Raw genomic sequence first — 21430 nt, 5'->3', positions numbered from 1 at the left:
ATGAAAAATTGCTTTGCAGATGTTTCTTTAACACTGCTATTTATGTTTTCCAGGTGTAATTTCAGATCATATCAAAGTGCCTTTCTCCAAGTGAATTAGGCCCCATGGTATACTCAGTTCTCATTTGTGTATTCAGTTGTAAGCCTCTGCTGCTCTCCTTGAATTGTTCCACTTACTGTTTTACACAAGCAGTCAGAGCAACTTTACCCTTATGTTCCTTTGATCACATGCCTGTATAAAATGCTGGGAAGATGATAATCTAATAACAAAGTGAAAAGATACAAGAACACTGTTGGAGAACGGATTGGTAAGTAAGGAAGAGTCCCTTTCAAAGAGGGGAGTCAAGGTTAGGTTTGCAATATTTAAATAGTATACAACTTCATTGATTTTTATCTTTTTATCAAGAATCAACATTAAAAAAATTAGCAATGCCAAATAAACTCCTTTTCTAAGGCCAACTTCTACAGGAGGCTGATTTTGCTACTGTCCATCCCCAAAGAAACTGTTAAGTTGATATGATTTGTAGAAAGCCTCATCATATTCCATTTATGTTGGAGGAAACCTCTGTTCCACAGGACAAATACAGGTCCAAAGTTGTCTCTATTAGGAATACTCCCTTTTTAGAGTGTAGTCACAGCACAGGGGGCATTTACTTTCAGATCCATAGCTACACAGGAGGGGAAAGGTTAACTGCTTATTTACTGAATTCTGTTGAATCCTTGAAAAATCAGGTGCCAATATAATCACTATTAACAGATCAAGCTTTTAAAAATGTCTCTATTAGCCATAAAAGAGGCATTATATAGCTCTGGAGGCATTTTCAGCAAGGAAGCGTATATTTATCTGTGTGAAAGAGAGAGCACCTGAATGAATGAACAGCTTGTGTGGCATTAGGAAAGCATGTCGGGAGCTACATGCCCACAGTGGGTAACCCCAGCTGCTGATGGCTTGCATAAGGTATTCTTGTTTCAAGCCAACTTGACCCTGGGTTTAAAATAGTTTTCCCATATTAATCTGGTAATACTTTTGGTTTCTCCTCTTGTCTTTAATAGACTATCCCATGTTTTCCTTCTATTTCTCTGCTTTTTCTCCATTCTAAATGCATTATAAAAGACACATGTACAATTTCACTGATTTCTGCTTCTTTTTCATAGTTCTCTGCATTTGGCTTATTGGATGATATCAAGCAGGGAGAATATTATTCTATTTCAAAGCATGCAATGGAGAACATATATTCTAACAATCTTCAAAAGAACATGTTGCTGCTTCTTTTAAATTCTCTGCTAGGTGGGTATTTTATGACTACATACTGTGGCATAAGAGGCCAAAGTGCACCTACTATCAGTATTATAGAAATAGCAATTTATTTCAATCTGTCTTACTTTTTGAGAGATATTTCAAAGGTTTTTTTTCCCTCTCAAATTTATCAATTCTTGATTTTAGGCTTGGATATCAAAGCCAAAGATGATAGAATTCAATTGCTAATAGCAGCCTGTCTAATCCATCACTTTGTTTTCTTTTTTAAAAAAAATCTAGAATCTGCCATGGGAGGTCTGATTATATCTGCTATGTATTCCAGTGGCTAGTTGGAACAGAAAATGGGGCCGGAAGATACAACCATAAACAATCCAGTGAAAGAAGTCCCAGTATCTATCACCTACTTCATAGCAGCTGATTGGGAAAGCAAATTGCAGCATTCCTCGGATTCTGATTTCCAAATATTCTCAAAATAAAGGAAATTACCTAACTAACCTTTGGTTACAGTAGTATCAATAGCAAACCTTGGTTAACAGCACCACATAAATGCCATGACTTATTTGCACAGAAACATGTGATGCAAACATCTTGGTCTTGGTATTTGTGCATTAGTATGTGATGTTGGGATGAGGTGGCTCAGTGGCTACGATGCTGAGCTTGTCAATCAGAAAGGCTGGCAGTTTGGCAGTTCGAATCCCTAGTGCCGCATAACAGAGTGAGCTCCCATTACTTGTCCCAGCTTCTGCCAACCTAGCAGTTCGAAAGCACGTAAAAATGCAAGTAGAAAAATAGGGACCACCTTTGATGGGAAGGTAACAGCGTTCCATGCGCCTTTCGCATTTAGTCATGCCAGCCACATGACCACGGAGACGTCTTTGGACAGCGCTGGCACTTTGGCTTTGAAATGGAGATGAGCACTGCCCCCTAGAGTCAGGAACAACTAGCACATATGTGCGAGGGGAACCTTTACCTTTACCTATGTGATGTCATTACATGTTTTATGATGTGTGTGTCAGCCCCATGCAATTTGCCTTTCTTTGTCACAACCCTCTGGCTATTTGAAATTCTAACTCTATGCTAGCTCATTACACCATTACTGTTAACATCATGACATTTTCATTCCAATGTAAATTGACCCAAGCCCTTACTGATATCAACTTTTGATTACCCAAATATGTTTTTAATGTGCTCCAAGTTATTTTGGATAAGTGATGCAGCACACTATCTGAAAGAAGAATTCACACTTGTTCCTCTTCTGGTAGGAACTGAATGTAACCATGGCAACTACTGGCAAGCACTGTCGTTTTCCCTCGGATTACTTTTTGGATATTACATTGCATCATCAGAGTAGTTATTAAATGTTGATAAGAAATTTAGGGCTAACAAGTGCTGTTCTCTCCCTTCCCTTTTCCTTAATCATCTAAATGAAATATCTAGGAAAAAAATACACCCATGATGTCCACTGCATTAATAGGATATATCAATGCATCAAAAGTTAGATGTTAGCTTTGAGAAGGAAAGAGGCAGGTATACGGAGTAGGGTGAACACAAAGCTATGAGTGACTCACAGTATGAAGGTACAAAAATCATATGCAGCTAATAGCAACTAGGGGCACACAATCCAGAGAGGGGCCAGCAGTTGCTTCTCGTTCACTTTGTAATGTTTTGAGGTTCAGAAATGAGATAGGGAAGGTTATTTACCAGAATGTATAAATATTGTATAATCATCAAGCTTCAGATGTTTTATTTTGTTAGCTTCTTAGGACATGGCAAATGGGAACTGAAGGACTACAAAAAAATCTGAGTAACAGAAAATGAAACAGTCAGTTCCACTACAATTTCCACTCACACTTTTGTGGCTATTTGCTAATTCAGAACTGTAAATAAATTATACATCTGCTTTAGGATAAGACTTGAAGCCAATAAGAGTATCAAAGTGCAAGTTCATGAGGGGCAAGTGTCATTTCACTTCCATGTCACTCATCCTCTTGTGGGAGAAAACTGGTAAGAGTTGCTTGCTGCTTCAAAACTTTCTGCATGAATCAGTCCTATAATGAGCAGAAAAATCCATTTCTTTGGTTGTCACCATTTAGCAATTCCTTAGAGTATGTGTAGATTTCATGATTTCAAGCACTGCCTAGGAGGCTCTGCTGAAAACCCTTTTAAAGAACTTGGGATCTATTATTTCAAGCCTAAACAATGTTGTGATAGACCATCACTCACACACTGTGGCAGCTTGGATGGGTGGAGGAAAGAGAATTATCTGTACTTAGCTGAATTGAATGAGAGCTTGCCTGAGCTCCTGTAGTTACAGAAACCAAGAAAGCTCAGAAGTGGAATTGATTGTTCTTAACTTGCTGCAATTATCCCAATTTCATATGTACCTAGCTTTAAAAGAAATTGGTAAAGTGCAAATAGTCGCTGTGAAACCTACAGATTAGTGGCAAATGGAGATACTTTGGAAACTAAGAACTTGGGTGAGTGGAATACAAATTAAGCTAAGTTTCATGTGCCATTTGCTCAGGATTCTTACTTACTGATACCACCGCATAGATCCATATCTATGGGTATTGGGGTGAGAATGGAAAAACCGTTTTTGGAAAGACCAATTTTTAAACAGAGAGTTTGCTCTGTCTATCATTCCTAACCTGGGAATCATATTCTGTATTACGTATGTTTGGCAGAACTCCTTCAAACATGTTTCCATAAGTATAACATTTGTAACCAGGCAGATTCCAGCAAGCCAAAAAATTTGCCTAAACGGATTTCCAGGATTTATATATAGTAAAATACCTTCATTGGTATTGGATTTTTTTCTTTTATTTTTAATAAACATTATCAAGTAACCAAATTAACATTAATCTAAGATAGATAGAAAAAGATAGAAAATACAAAAATATCTACTAAAAAGTAAGTAAACAGACAGATGCATCCCACATTGTGTACCCAGCTGTCTAGAGGGCCTTTGGGGCATCAATACTAAATGCATTAGGGAGGAATATGAAAGAAACATTTCTTAGCTCCCTTACATTAATTTTTAAAATCGAATTGAATCTGGAAATGACCAATAAATAGGCCCAAAAATCTCAAGAAAGGGACATTCCCATCATTCATTTACCGATTAGTAGGAAACCAGAGTTTCAATATTAGTGGGAGGATGACTAAACAGTATACATTCATAAAACCAGTCTCTATTTCCTTCTCTAAAACATATGCTTTTTCTCTGTAAAATAAATGTGGTATAAAACCACAATCTTCTGATGATAGAGATTTTGAAAAATATGGTTTGAGTATTTCCTTCCTTCCTTCCTTCCTTCCTTCCTTCCTTCCTTCCTTCCTTCCTTCCTTCCTTCCTTCCTTTCCTCCCTCCCTCCCTCCCTCCCTCCCTCCATGTCATGTTTTAAATTTCATTACCTTATTCTTTTGTACTTCTTTTCATTGCTTTATAAAATCTTGTTTCCTTTGAAAACAAAAAGAAGAATGACTATGTAATTATCTATGTGTGTATGTATTTCTCAAAACTACAATATTCTAAGGCAGGGATGGCTAACCTTTTTGCCATCGCGTGCCAAAAGCAGGGGGAGCATAGGAGGGTCACGTGCACGTGTGCCCACACCCATAATTCAATGTGCCCCATCCCCCCATGCATGCGCACAGGACACACACCCCTGCGCTTCCCCCACTTTTGGCAGGAGATAGCACGGTAGGCCTGTTTCTCGCCCTCCTCAGGCTCCAGAGGCTTTCTAGGAGCCTGGGGAGAGAGAAAACAGCCTCCCCTCTACCACTGGAGGCCAGAAACAGCCTGTTTTCCAACTTCTGGTGGGCCCAGAAGGCTCAAAAATCAGCTGGAGCTGAGCTAGGGCAATGCTTGTATGCCCACCGATATGGCTACACATGCCACCTGTGGCACGCATGCCATAGGTTCGCCATCACGGTTCTAAGGCATTCTTTCCCAACTTGGGATGTTACACATGTATTAGATTACATATTTCATCACTACCTATGCTGGCTGGATTGCAATTCAACAAATCTGGAAGACTGGATTAAAGGGTGGATCATTTGGTTGTTATTCAAATTTGAGAATTTTCAGGAGTGCTTTCCAGCAACTAAAAGCAGCTCAGGTAAGACTCCTCCCTCTTCCTATTTTCACCACAACTGGTGAAAATAGGTTGGGCTGTGAAATAGATTGGGCAAAGAGACAGTGACTAGCCAAAGGCACCCAGCCGGCATTCACGCCAGGGCAAGACTAGAATTCACAGTATTCCCGGTTTCCACACTAGCACCTTAACCTCCACACCAAACTGGCTCTCAATGTCTTCCCAACAATCAAAAGATGCTACTCAGAAATGCTCTACAATCTATATATTACAGATCAAGAACATACACTTTTCATAGTGGTATATTCAGTCAACACACATATATATGCAAGATGGTACTAAATTAACAGACGCTATCCATATGTGAAGTGGTTCATTGAAACTAATAGAAAAAAAGAGAAAGAGGAGCTGAATGCATCCATTCAGTGTTAGCAGCTCATTCTGCATGTAAATCTGCTAATGTGTTTCTTCTGGAGCTGGTGGGCTGCATAAAAACACATGCCATAAATCTTCCTTTGCTCTTTTTTTTTTTTGTATTAAATGTTATATTAAATTCCAAAGCCCTATAGCCATTAACACCAGGTAGCACTTTCTTCAACATCAGGAGATCATTTATATTACATATCTATAGCACATGTTGAACCCAAGAGTTCTAAGCTGAGTCGCTGCTTTGCATGAAGATCATCCCAGGTTAAATCTCTGAAAGGCCTCAGCAGCAGGACTGGAGAAGATATTGGAGACTTTAGAATGTTTCTAGGCAACAAGGGATTTTTCTAGTTCTGCTCATTATTTTTATGGTAGAATACTTTGATTTAGAAAAAAATGCACTATTTTTATTTCTAACTGAATAATAAAGATGATAATTAATCAAGATAATCTATCCTTCCTACCTACCTACCTACTGTGTTTCCCTGAAAATACAACTTACTTTCTTATCTATCTATCTATCTATCTATCTATCTATCTATCTATCTATTTATTTATTTATTTATTTATTTATTTATTTATTTATTTATTTTATATGCCGCCTCTCTCTGAAGACCCAGGGCGGCTCACAATACACTCAAAAAATCACTATAAAAACACTTAAAAATTAAAAACATTAAAGACATTATAACCCATTCACATCATTCATGGCCGGATCTCGTCAGATCACAAAGCGAGATCAACGGTCCCAGGCCTGCCGAAAAAGCCAGGTCTTCACCGCTTTTCGGAAGGCCAATAGGGTGGGGATGGTCTGGACCTCAGGAGGTAACTGGTTCCAGAGAGCTGGGGCAGCCACAGAGAAGCTAGAAAGTAAGCCCTAGCTTGATTTTTACACATGCGCCCAATATAAGCCCTACCCCCAAAATAAGCCCTAATTAAGACCCTGCCCACTCCAGGGTGCACAGGTAAAAATTAAGTTAGGGTGGGGATGGGGGGATGGAGCTGCCCTACTACTTACCTTCAGACAGCTGTAGCCAGGCCTCGCACACCTCGGCCCATTTCTTCTGCAGGCAAGGCTTTCCTGAAGGCCTCTGTAGCCGATAACAGAGCTTCAGATCGATCCAGAGGTCTGTTATCAGCTGCAGAGGCCTTCAAGAAAGCCTTGCTGGCCTTGCTGGATGAAGAAGTTCCTGAAGGCCTCTGATAGTGAAAAAGAGGCCGGGGCGAAGCGTGCAACTGAGGTGAGTCAGTGGATGACATCCCCCCCAAAAATAAGACCTGGTGCCTTTTTTGATGGCAAAAAAATATAAGATAGGATCTTATTTTGGGGAAAACATGGTATCTATCTATCTATCTATCTATCTATCTATCTATCTATCTATCTATCATCTCTACCAACTTTATATGGCTACCCATCTTAAAGAAAGTGACTCTGAGTGATGTACAACCATCCAATAAAACAATGTTTCTCTTGGCTGAACCATGATATCTGTTCAATGTAAGTTAAACAGGATTTAACCGCACTTTTTCTTTTAACTTATAAGGAAAGTGAAGATATTACTATTAATTCTAAAGATTTTTTTAAAAAACTATTGGACATGTCTATTAATGACGAGCTGAATTTGTATTTCGGTGCTAGCACTAAAATTACAAATTCAAGCTTTTTACTCCTTTCTGTTAAATAATATTGCTTTCCTGTTCGACTGAAAGCGAAAGTCTCAAAAAGCATTATATATTACCAAGTGTTTCCCCCTCAAATGCTACATGTTAGCCTACAGTGCATTGTGTTCTGTTTCCAAAATATAGACTCATGTCTCAAGGTGACATTTGCTACCATTTCTAGATTCTACAAAAGCAATCATAATAGTATACATTATAGTAACAGCATATATAACAATGGGCTTCAGTAAATTAAATAGTAATACCTACATTTACAGGAGCACTGTAAAATGTTCATTTCCCATATACCCAATAATCCATACAAAGACCAATCAGGCTAATATAATTACTCCTAGTTGGACGTCAATTTGAGACAACAGCAATTTGTTGAAGGACACAGAACAATTCAAATCAAAGACAAGATTGCAATCAAAAGATTTCATGATTTGCAGCTTTCTCATAACAATTTTATTATATTAATTCTATAACATTAAATTACTTATTTTAATATATTTAATAAAATGTCTATTAATAATAGATGAGGGATATTAACTAATACTAGTTTCATGGGGTGGGAAAGCAAATTCTAGATTGGTAAGATTTTCCAATCAGTATCTCAGCTGATACGTTTGATAACTACACAACTTTTTCATTCTTCCAACATTATATAGAAAGGAAAAGATTAACACTTTCTTGCTATCCAGAAGTCTGGAACAGTTGTGCAGATGTATAATTTTATAGCAATCCAACAGTCTCCAGTGTGGATTTGCAAATTGCGGCAGTAAAGGTAATTATTGGAACCCTTCCTTATATTTGATTCTATTCTAATTTCCATCAGGGAGGAAGAATTAATCCTCAACTGAATACTCAAGTTCCTATATATGGGAAGGGGGAGGCTGAATTCTCAAATGGATATTTGAGTACAATTGTCTTAGAACTGCATGACCCTCAAAGGTGCTTGTATGCTAATATCCAATTAAATATGCATTTCTATTCCCCAATTAGTTATGTGCAACTGCAAAAGATAACCAAACTCCACACAGGAATGTACAGGCTAAGACAAGAAACAAAAGAATCGGTTTTGTTTAATGCTTTCCAAAATGATGTATAGACATATTCTTGCTAATCTAAATTTGCTACTCTTTCCTTTGCAAGCACCCTTTGGGTTTATGTATCAAAAGCAAGGCATCAAAAGGTGCAAAATTGCACAGGCATTTGCCATATGCTCCAACACAAATACCAAACTGGGTTGCCACTATAAAGTAGATCAGCTGAAGAATGGTTTCGCTGGGATAGGTGGACAGGAGGTGAGATGAGAAGAGGCGCCTACAAACTGAAAAGCTATTCAGAAAAGAGGATATATGGGACAATATGCTGACTAGCCACAGATATCGGAGAAGAAGGGGATGAAAGCAAAGCAGAAAACCTCCTGAAATAAAGGGATATATTTTGCACATTCCTGTTCCAGGAAGAGAAAACCTCTACAACCAAGTGATGCTGACAGTTCTCAAGCACTTAGGGAGAACAAATGGATATAATGGTTGATCATTACAGGCAAGCACACTCCTAATCTTCCATATGTTAACAGCCTGCTATTATGAAATTCAGACTTGTTTCAAACAGACCACTTTTGAATCCCAAGATATCAGAACAGGTTCACACAAAACATTTAACTTTGATATTGTGTCTCCAGAGTTTTTATACTAAATCATAAACAAATTTAACCGCCTAACCATGCGGTTAACCCAACAAAATGAAAATAATCAATCTTAGCATCTTGTTCAAATACATCTGCTAGGAGGTTAATAACAAAAACCCCACTTACAAATACACTCAAATCATACAAGTAGCAAATTCACGTAAATTTCCATTTGCTATCAGAATGCCTCAATTTTAGGAGATTTCCCAGGGAAATTTAGGATCTCTTTGACAACATTAAAAAATAATTGAACCACCTCATCAGAGAGCAAATGCTTCAGCAAATCACACACTTAACAGATATGGTCTTGTTTAGAAACACATTCAGGGTGGCATCATGAGGGAAAAAAATATATCAGTCAAATGTACAACGTATAGAAAACATATTGTTTTAAAACGAAGCCGCATTGCATATATTTTATTTACTTATAGACAAAGATAAAACATATTTCTCCATTTTTCTCTTTGTCGTAACTCCAATACTATTGCATCTACTTCAGCAACTTGATGCTAGTCACAGAAATAAGCATGCTGCATGGGATTGCAGAAAAAATTTACTGCCATCATTCTTCATAACAGACCCAGGCCAACTTATGGAGACCTGGAAATTCCTCTTACTGTACTTTAACCAAACGAATTCCCTGGGAAAACCAGACATCCAACTGATTCCATTTGAAATACAGACCAGATTTAGAAGAGACCGGGGAGTATCTGGGTACATCTCTATTTTATCGAAAGTTCTCTATTTTCTTTGCAAGTTTGATTTTAGGTTATTTACAAAATATGCGGGTTTCAAATCAGAGAAATAAAAAAGAGCTGCCTAACTATAATCGACCCCATCTTTCTCGAAACAATCAAACTTATTGTTATTTTGAAAGGCTTTTAAAAATAGGCAAAAAACAAAGTTTCAGACAGCCAGAGAAATTAAGCGACTAAGTCAAGTGCTTTTTGTGGAGAAAGAAGTTCCATAAGAGAGGAAAATGAAATAATTGAACAAAATGTCTTTATAATGTTAACAAGCGCCAGAGCTAAAAAGCCCTATTTTGCAACTCTGAGAGTTTCAATCTCTGAAGGAAAGGGGGGAAATGGAGCAGAACTTTTGTTTCAGAACCTGAGAGATTGCAGGCATAGATTCACCCCCTCTTTCTTATTATACTTCATGTCCATTTTCCATTTATCTACGAACATAGCAATTTAATAGGGTGACGATTTGAATAGATTTGGGGGGGAAAGAAGAGCCTTCTTTAATCTATGATTTCTTTAGTTAAAAATAATTCCTCTTGGGAGGGGTTATGTTAAGAATAGACTGTTCTGGGTTAGAAAGAGACATACCAGGAAATTCAGTATGTTTAAGAGTCATTAAATTATCTCTCCTTCCCCAGCAAATCTTAGTGTCTAACATCTGTGCTTTCCACTTAAACACACATTTGTTCTTCCATCCAGAATTGTTGTGTGCCTTTGTTTTATTTTTTCTCTTATACAAAGAGTGGATATATTCAATTGTATTCAACAACCCATACACAACTTAAAAGTTGATGCTATGTGCAAAAACTGTGAAGGAGGTACTTTAAGTCCATATATTGCTTTATTTACCCCCAAAACATCTGCTCAGATAAGCAAGACATTGCCCATTCTGGAATATGCACAATGATGTAACTTCTTCAAAAAGAAACTATGTCTCCCACCCCTAATTCCATCACTTAAGCGCGATCAGCAACAAGGTGATACAAAAAAACAGAGGAATAAATATGATATAAATGTTAAGATCATCAAACAATATATAGATTACATGATCTTACTACACATTTCACAATTAACAAATCATGTAATATCTATTCAACTGGACATACCCATCAAGAACTACCTTCTACATCATAACAAAATAAATTTAATACAAAAGTAAATCCCTTTCCACACAAACTAAATGCTACATTTAACACCCGTATTAATGCATGATATCAAGCTGCAGGTACTCATGGTTCAAAATTTGAAAGAAATTATTATGATAATGCAGCTATATCCAAGCATCCACTCTCTTTGCATGCTGCATAGCAACTTATCTACAGATACTTGCGTTTATTCTGTTTTTCCAATAAGTGGCCCTCTGTCAGAGTAGCATAATGCAAATAGTATAACATCAGCTGTAACAGACTTGTTCACAATGTCTGTAAGCCATACGATGCCATCTTGAGTCAGATATAACGTTATTGATAACATATTCTGGGTGCTGTTGAAATCCACTGAAATAATTCTGCTCATTCCTGTTGTCTTCTCTTTCTCTTCTTTCCTTGTCCTTTTTTCAGGGCTTTCAAAATTTGCCCATGGAATTTCTGAAGAGTTAAATCAGATCAGGAAGTCTCCCGACTTTTACACAAGCAACATTGCAATCTTGATGATAAATCAGCAGCAAATCAATTTCCCCCAGAGGAAAGATTTTCCCTTTTCTTTTGTATATATGATTGCTTGCTAGGAGGAAAGCTGAAATAATTAAACTTTCCGTCGTTGTTGCCTTTGCTGCTTTTACTGCTTGTCAATGATTAGTGACTATTAGGCAATGTGCATATTTTCCTGCAACAGCTCTTGCCTTCCCTTCCCCTTCAGAGACATTTCTCCGCCTTTCATCAAAAAAAGTATACCTATTCTGCTACCCACTGAGATGACCACTGCCAAGTATGAACAATTTAAGCCTACACACACACACACACACACACACACACACACACACACACACGATTTCAAGGTCACTGAAATACACACGTTCTTACTTAACAACATTATCCAAATCCTACCCAGCATTGCTGTATACAAAATATCCAGTATCTGGAAGAGGGAGGGTAGACGAGAAGGGGACAGGCATGGCAAAACACTGAAGGAACAAGTAGTTAGCAAAGTTCAAGCTATGCTGAATTTAAGTTCAAGTGCTGAAGGTAGCCGAGCTTCCTGCACTGGATAAATTTAATCTATGTAAAAGTCAAACAAAACATTAGCTTTGATTTACACAATTGCGTCAACAGAGATAATGTGCAGCAGAGGAGACTCTTTCTTTCCAGTTAATGAAAGGTGCCTAGAAATAGGACATGCCTTGCTGCCGAAAGACCAGCACTCAACGCTGCAATACGCAGGAGAAAGCATAAGCAACAACATACTATACAGCTTCAATGCCTAACAGAGTACTCTCTGTGCAAAAAACAGCCTTACCTGGCTAATCTCCAGTTCAAGGCAAACGTGTTCCTGAATTATGCAGCAACAACCTGATGACTAACATGCTTCCTTTGCGAGCCTCTCTCCCCCACCCCCAGCTCCATGTGCTCTGGGCTGTTTGGAATACATTGGGGTGTGTGTACTCTGTGCTGCACGCTGTTGCGACAGGCAAAAGATTCAGCACCAGAGCTGAGCTGCTTTTCGATTCCCACACCAGCTGACTGGGTAATTAAACTAAACACACGCCGCCAGAGCCACTCAAATTCAGCGGCGCTCCTGGGATCCCTGGTGCCACCTGGCAGACTCTAGCCAAGCACAAGGGAACACAGCAGATACACCTCCTGGAAAACAATACTCAGAAGCCAAGCACTAGCAGTAAGCAGATAGCGAATGCACTTCCGTGCCTGAAAGTAGATGTACAAACACAGGAGAAGTAGAGAGATGAGCAAAGCAAATCCATTTAATGCTTACACAGTGTTTCTGAGCACCCAAAAGAAAATCCAAAATACTTTGCTGAAAGATGGAACGAGAATTACTTTACATCCCCATTTTTGTACAAGTTCATAACATAACCACTTAGCTGTTTCTACACTGCATGACACGTTCACAAGTAACAGAGGGAGCTAGTTTGTTCTAGTGGTTAAGGCACCAGGCTAGAAAGAGGAGACCATGAGTTCAAGTCATGCCTTAGCCATGAAAGTCAAAGTTATGGACGACTTCGGGCCAGTCACTCACTCTCAGCCCAAGTCACCTCACAGAGGGTTGTTGCTGTGAGGAAATAGGAGGACAGGTATGTGTTGGGTATACTCTCCGCCTTGAATTGTTTGTAAAAATAATAATGGTGGCTTACAAACAAACCAACAAATAAAACAAAACCATGGTACCTATGCATGGCTTATGCAAATTACTGAGAACCAGTATCAAAGGCTGCCACCCACACCAAGTTGCTTGACTTGCTGTTTTACTTTAAATCTCAGTTTTATTATGTTTTTTTACATGTTGCAAATTGTTTCTAAGACATTTGTTTGAGCAGGGCAGAAGTGAGAAGTGTAAACAGAATCATAAATATCACAGTAAAGGTTTCTTCTAATTGGACTATAGTAGAGTTCATATAGGCCAGTCATTCTCGGGCTTTAAGATGTGCAGCCTTCAACTCTGAGAATTCTCTAGCCAGAATTCTATCATTAACTCTAGCTAGGGAATTTCTGGGAGTTGAAATCCACATCTTAAAGTTGAGGAACACTGACAGAGGCAAAGGACACTGCTGGTCACTCACATTCCACATCAATACAGTGTCTCCACTCTATTTTTAGCATCCAAATAACTTTACAATAGAGGTCTATATAAATTCTACAAACATACAGTAGCATTTTACATAAAGAGTAATTTACTTAGGGTCTTTTTTGTTATTAGTTGCGAAGTCATGTCTGATCCATCGCGACCCCATGGACAATGTTCCTCCAGGCCTTCCTGTTCTCTACCATCCTCTAAAATGTGAAAGAAACCCTGCTGAATCAGAAAAAAATGTCCACTAAGTCCACTAAATAGTGGCCAGTGAAATTATTCTAGGAAGTTCTCAAATAAAACATCTGTGCAGCTGTGCTTTTTAGACAAGATGAATTTTACATATGGTCTGATAACTGTTAGCATAGCTGACATTTAATATACCTGAGAAACTTTAATATAACTGAGAAACTTCCATTGTTGCAAAATATTGAAATGGATATCCTACCATCCCATGTGGGGTTCAGCACATGGAGGACACAACCGAGACACTACTTAAATTACATTGGGTTAAATAACATTTGCATTGGTCCTCCATATAGCAAATCCCAAGTAGGACTTCCATTGCAACATTTTGTAGCAATAAAGGTTTCTGGGATATATTAAGGTCAGCTATAATTAAATAACGCTGAACAGAGTCAGTTTGTAAGGCATCAGGCTAGAAACAGAACTGGTTTGACATCTTGGGACCTGCCAAGTGTAGTGCCCTGGCTGACAGCACACCCATGGCACACCTCTTCTGCTAAATTTGATGAGATAGGCAGATATAATCAGACAAAAGTGGTCCTTCAAATAACCTGATCCCATGTCATGAATTCTTGAATCTTGTGTTTGCATGTTAGCTATACATGTTGCATGTTGTATCTCCTGAATAGTGTAATAGTATCTGAGAATGACGTTGAGGGACAAGTAGAAGAAATGCTGCCTAGGAAACAATCAGACAAGAAAGGGGGAAGCCCCCAGGGATTTAATAATCAGAGGAAGAAATTTAGGAAGGACCTGCCCTAATTTATCAGGTGGTTAGAAATGGCTATGGAATATGTATACCTCCAGACTTGCAAGATTCTATTAATGTAGCCTTACAATGAAGTAGAATTAGCTCATCTGGTCATATTTCCTATTTGGTTTATATCGGAGAGCTGACTGTCTTCAGAGCTGAAGAAGCTTCTTGGATGAAACACCTTCTAAGAAAAATAAGAAAGTCCAATTGCCTCTTGTAAAAGCACTTTTGGAACAACCATGACCTGGATGACTGAGAATCTCCATAGAAGTTTAGCTATACACTTTGGGATGAACACTCTCGAATAACATGCAGGAATATGAATGGATTTCCAGAAAAACTGCAGACTACAGGAACCCTTTCAGCAATTCCAAAAAAGCTCCATGCCCATTTGCATTACTCCATTGACCTTGAGAACACAGACAAACCTCCAAGTAGCCTCAACAACTTTCTAAAAGAATGCAGATGACCAGCTGCCTGCAAGGAATATAAATCCTTCCATTCTCCACTATCCTGTCAGAGCTGAAGAAATTTCTTGGATGAGAAGTGAATCGTCTTCAAAGAAAAACAAGGAAGTCCAGTTGCCTCTAGAAAAAAGCACCTTTAGGAAAGCTGACATCAATCCGACTGATGCCTCAGACAGCCAATAGGAGCAGGGCTGTTGACCACATCATCACTAGTATAATTATGGATGCATTTTATATCATTTCTACAGCAAAACGTGTTGTATGAGAAGAGGACAAACTTCACTTCTAAACTGGAACAGCTAAATTTGAATCTACAGTGTACTTGTAATGAGCTGGGGATGAAATAACAGCAGTATCATGGGGACTTGATACAGAAAAACAATGAGGCATCTTCTTGATGCAGTTAGCTGGATGAAAAGAAAAGCCTTAAATTGTAAATTATATTTTAGCCAATAAAGCCTTTTGAGGGCAATTCACATTGTTGATTTGTATTTAGTTGGTAATCAACTACTATTCTAAGATCTTTGACACAATTATTTGCAAGATACAAACCTATAGATCACTATATCTATGCATTTCTTTTATTATCTACATGAAGAACGTAGCACTGTCTTTATTAGGTTTCATTGCTATTTTCAGCCCACTTCCCTAACCTATCAAAGAAATTGTACTTGTCTCTAATCTCATTTGTATGTTTCTGCAGACATTTCTTTGGTGGAGAATTGCATTCGAGCATTCAGAGAGAATTTCAAATACCACACAATAACTGGAATTTGATCTATACTATAGTTTGGGAAGTGCAAAGTAGATGAGATCATATTAAAATATGAACTTTTTCTTTCTTATTCTGTGGCACTCAGTGATTTATTCTGGTAGATTTCAGCATGCACAGCTCTGGGGTGACCTGAGATTACTATTGAGATCGTCAGACTCATACACTACCAATCAAGGAGATTGGATAGCTAACTTTCCATTATGGTCAAGTGAACAATTAATGCAGTAATCTTCCCACATCTACTAATTTTATTTATAGAAGGCGAGAGTGTCTTATTTATATTTGTACATACCACTGATCTGCTCCAGTTTCTTCCCCTCCCCCCCACCAAATACCAACCATTGTTCATGTGGTCTCTTTAGCTCTAACCCAAGATATTATTTACTAAACTTGCTAGTACCTTGCACATGCAAATCTGATGTTCTATTCCTGAATTGCAGCCCCCACTCACCAAATAAGCTACTCATTCTCTCTCTCCAGACTTTGTAGTACACTAGCACATATAATAGGCACAGCCCTTCCTTAAATGGATGTATTTTTTTTCTTTTTCCTCTAAAACATTCAAGTTGTTGTTAAGTTGCTAAGTCATGTCCAACTCTTTGATACCCCATAGACCATAGCACACCAGGCTCCCCTTTTCTCTGTTGTCTCTCAGAGTTTGCCAAAATGTTCATTGGGTCAATGACACTATCTAACCATCTCTGCTTTCCCCTTCTCCATTTGCCTTCAATCTTTCCCAACATCAGGGCAGGGGTGAAATGCTCCCGGTTTGGACCGGATCGTCCGATCTGGTAGCGATGGCGGCTGGTGGTTCAGAGAACCAGTAGCAAAAATCCCTGCACACACCCCCCCATACCCAGCTGAGCCGCAAGATCATCAGAGGCTGTTTTTTTTTTACTTTTAAAAGCATTTTTTCTACAACCTCTTCAGCCAAAAAAATGCTTTTAAAAATTAAAAAAAAACAAGCCTCTGATGATCGCGCGGCTCAGCTGGGATCGTCAGAGGCTTTTCAAAGCATTTTTTTCCTGCAACCTCTTCAGCTGAAAAGGTTGTAGGAAAAAAAATGCCTTTAAAAGCCTCTGGCGATCCCAGCTGACTTTCCTGATCGTCAGAAGCTTCTAAAAGCATTTTTTTCTGCAACCTAAGGTTGTCGAAAAAATGCTTTTAAAAGTAAAAAAAAAAAAAAAGTTGGCTACGTCCACCCAGTCACATTACCCCCCCACCAAGCCACGCCCACAGAACTGGTAGTAACAAATTTTAGGGTTGTGCATCAGGGTCTTCTGCAATGAACCCTCTCTTTTCATTAGGTGACTAAAGTATTTGCGCTTCAGTTGCAGAAAACATTCAAGAGAGTCTAGTATCACAGACAAAAACAACAGAGGCCATGGAGATAAAATAGGAAATGAAGTATTTAAATCAAAGAGCAACTATGGGAAATGCAATCTTAAGCAATTAAAGATTAGTGGTAAAGAGAAAGCATTTGTTTAGGGGAAAAATTGCATTTCCATCCATGGGGGACCATAGTCCCTTAAGAGCTTGGGTTATTCACAAAGTTGCTGTATTTTTCTTTGGGCTGAGAACAACAGTCACCAGGGTTAACAACACTGCTGTTTACATTTGATCAACCTGGGACGAAAAAACAGTCAGATGAGAGTCCCCAAAGGAACAACATTCTTTCAACTCACCTATGTCTCCTGTAATATGTAATATGTAAACAGTTTCAAACTATTATTGCTAACAATTATAGTTAGCAATGTTGCTCAGCATTTAATCAGGTATAAAAGAATAGCAATAGTATGATCCAAGTTATACAAATTACAGAAAAATATAATATTCCAATATTCGAATTTCAGAGCTAGAGTTTTAGATTCAACTCCATTTGAACTGAAGTAAATTCAAATTTCAAAGCTGAAATCAACTGTCTGTACAAACCATACTGGCTAAATTTAAACTGTTGCTTTCTCTCAAATGCCTGTCTATCCTTGGGAAAAAATGCAAAACTTGGATCAACTATAGCTTACTACTGTACTTCAATGCTTCAGGAGCATCAATTTTTTTAGTCCTTTCAATTCAAATAAACAAATTACCAAAACAGTAAATCTACTTTTCAAAACCTTGTATGTTATCATATAAATAGCAATTAATGGCCAAAGATCACTGTTCAAAACTATCCTAGCACATGCTGAGCAAAACTCATTCTGAATTCTGACCTAAACATTTGCTGGATATGTGTTATCTTTCAAACTATAACTGAAACTGTTTGTATACATAACTTTGATGAAGCAGATCTGGGAACAAGACCCACCAGATGCTTCTCTCTAGAGATAAACATAATATAAGTGGACATTCTGGAGATAATTATAAATATGGATAGACAAATTCACATATAACATGAGATATATGGCAATAATCTCATTCCATCTCGGAACATTGCTATCTCTTATCTATTGAAAAAGCAATAAACAGATATCATAACTATCTTAGCTATCTCTTTAACAAGTAAAGCACGAGAATGGCTTAAAAGCTGAATTCCATTTGAAGAATGCAATGAAATCTCATTTCTTCATTCCTTCTGAGCTTCTTTCTCTTCCTTTCATTTGATATACAATCTGCTACAGGACTCTACTTACTGGATACTTCTCTTCAATTTCACATATTCTGAATAAATGAAATATATTTTATTAAACAGCACAATCATATTTTTCTTTCTTGATATGTCAGTTATAAAATAAAATTGCAGCAGGAAAAAGGAATTTTAATTCCCTGCATCAACAAACCATGCTCACATGATAAGAATATAACTACGGTATTTAGTACCGATATAATCATGGCTATTCATAGTATTAGATCAGACACATTTTTATTTCTTTTAAGAACTTTTTCCTTCATTGCATGCCAAAAGATTCACAAGGTGTCTTTCATAAACCTAAAAAAGGCAGGCCAGCAGCTACAAATGGTTATTTGGAGAATCAACTTAAAATTCCCATTTCACACTGTATTATACCAATTCATTATGGAATAATCTTTCTCACTGATATACCTCATAATTTTATCCAAACATTCTACAGATGTGAACGCACATTTTTGAGTTTTCTTTAACTTCTGCACTTTGCATTATTTTTAATGTAGTACTGACTACTTTTTTAAATGCAGTCGTCAAAACACTGCACAAAATTATATATTGTCCTCTTACCCCATCCGTCAGTAAAAGATTCTTTGCATACTACTTGCGCTGCTGGGATGTTTACTAAAACTACAACTGGCTATTCAAAAGGGAAGGATAATGCATGAATGAATGTGCCTTATACACAAACTCCACAAGGACTACTGGAACTCTAGTGTCAGGCTATATTATGGAAGTCTGACCAACATTCTTTCTCCCCAAAGACAATCAAGGTGAATCAATCATCAGTTTCATGTTTACATCCATCTCCCTTGCAGGTCTCAGGAAAACTGAAAAATTGATCATAGTATCTGGTTTTTATTTCAGATAGTAATCAGTTGTGGAGATGGAAAGCATATTTAGTTTATCCCAAAGGTGTTTTTTTTTCAAGAGGCAACTAGACTTTCTGGTTTTTCTTTGAAGACGTTTCATTTCTCAGCCAAGAAGCTTCTTCAGCTCTGAAGAGAAACGTCTTCAAAGAAAAACCAGAAAGTCTAGTTGCCTCTTGAAAAAAGCACCTTTGGGATAACCATGACCTGGATGACTGAGAATCTCTATAGACATATTTTGTTTAGTAGATTCAAAAAATTAAGTAAAAAAAGCAATGGTTCTAGAACATGTGAACTGATACATATTGTCTCTATGCATCTAGACCAGTGATTCTCAACCTCGGCCCAGTCCGCAATGGGAAATGAAGTGCACACTTCTCAACAAGGTTGAGAAATACTGATCTAGACAATGTTCTTCCCGCAGTCAACAGGGACAAGGAATGTAGGATATACTGCATATCTGCAACTACAGTGCTGTCTGTTTCTTTCAATGCTATCAAATAAAACAGAATTAAATGCCTGAAATTCCACTCCAGAATCAAATGGCAGGATAAGGGCTCAAAAACTGAGCAGAGGAATGTATAGATACCAAAGTTTTATAAAAAGTTCAGATTTTACTTTCCTTGCTTTCCCATGAATACTGATCAATTATCAAAACTTTACAAACCAAGAAAATAGAAGGGACCAAGTTTTTCCCCTATAGTTCCTTATTAAAAAAACTGACTTTCTTGGTCCTTAATTATCCATTCAGCTGATAACAATGAAGAGACAATGAATTGCAGAAAGAAAGGCTACCAAGGATACAAACCTTTGAAATGATTACTCTGTTATTGAAATGGTTTCTTTGCCTAGATAAAAATGTTTGGTAGTTTGCTTGAAGTACCCAAAGCAAAATGGAAATGTCTTCCTTTGACTAATTGCTGTTGTACCTAGCTATAATCTACCTAATGAATGACCAAGCTTTTGTCATTCATAATGTATCGAGAAATGGAGGGAGAGTGCTAAGATTTGCAAAAATACAAAATACAAAATATCCTACTGCTTTATTCCAACTCTAATCCCACTGTGGTGACAGAAATGCTATTCAGTTGCTAGTTCAGTTGAAATATTTTAGGATTTTAAAATATGTATATAGTGCTTGTTGAGTCAACTCAGTGACTGTTAATAAATCTTTTGTTTCTTTCTTTAAAAACATAACTGCCAAGAGAAAATACAATTGATTGCTCATTTATAATATAGATTTTTAATTTTCACTATTCATTGGCAAAGAACTTGAAGACTTGATTTAACTTAAACATATTTTTAAAGATTACAAACTTCATGCAGTAGATAATGTTTACCAAAGATTTCTAACATGGTATCTATATTAAATCTGTATTGTGGCTGCTCCTAACCTTAATGACCTCCAGAATACTTAGCAATAGGGAATTATAGCTTTCTGTGGAATTCTGTGAGTTGAAGCCCAGATATTAGGAGAGTGCCAAAACTGAGGAATGTTACAGACATTCAAAGGCCTCTGAATACTGACTTCTGGAAAAGCAATGGTGGCCTGAAATGGTTCCATAGGAGTGCAGCTGACAACCACGTTGGAAAGAAGAGCCCCAAAACTCCTCTACAGATCAGGGAGAGAACCTGGGATCACCCATACTACTTCATACAGATGTTCCCTATGATAAGATTGCAAAGCAGCAATCTCCAGTAGGCTTTAGGACTCTGAGAGCCAAGAACTCAGGTTTGCCCAAGCCAGTTTGGAGTCTTTAAAATCACACTGCTCACTTTCTCTCTTAATCACTGGAAATGGCTTGTCAATTGCTTTTTGGGTAATAAGAACATTCAGAAGGATATGTTTTACTAAGGTTGATTTTCACTCAATCCACAGTGAAAGAGGTTTCATGTACCGTAAGTTAAATATGTATTTCATGTAATAACTTTAAAAAATTGGAAATAAACAACAAAAAAGTAATTTTGGAAAATTTTAAACACACTAAGGAGCCAGATTGAGAGGAAATAAGATCTTGAAATAATTATAAGGAAACTTCTTGTGGTTTGTTTAAAATCCTTTTAAAATATATGA

General features: G+C 37.6%; 1 protein-coding gene across 7 annotated transcripts in view; it reads right to left on the bottom strand.

Annotated features, from left to right (window-relative positions):
• The window catches only part of NCOA1 (nuclear receptor coactivator 1), a 292101-nt gene that overhangs the window by 111594 nt on the left and 159077 nt on the right, over positions 1-21430 (bottom strand). The window contains exon 1 of one of the 7 annotated variants that reach the window (XM_070932200.1): positions 12336-12418. The exons of the other annotated variants lie outside the window; for them this stretch is intronic. The gene's annotated coding sequence lies outside the window, so the exon portion shown is untranslated. Of the gene's footprint in view, positions 1-12335; positions 12419-21430 lie in introns of those variants that run through there. 7 annotated transcript variants of the gene reach the window in all.

This window comes from Pituophis catenifer, unplaced genomic scaffold (assembly GCF_029215685.1).
Source record: "Pituophis catenifer annectens isolate HBS135680 unplaced genomic scaffold, rPitCat1.0.hap2 SCAF_1, whole genome shotgun sequence".
NCBI classification, from domain to species: domain Eukaryota; kingdom Metazoa; phylum Chordata; class Lepidosauria; order Squamata; family Colubridae; genus Pituophis; species Pituophis catenifer.
This window is presented reverse-complemented; position numbering and strand designations above follow the sequence as displayed.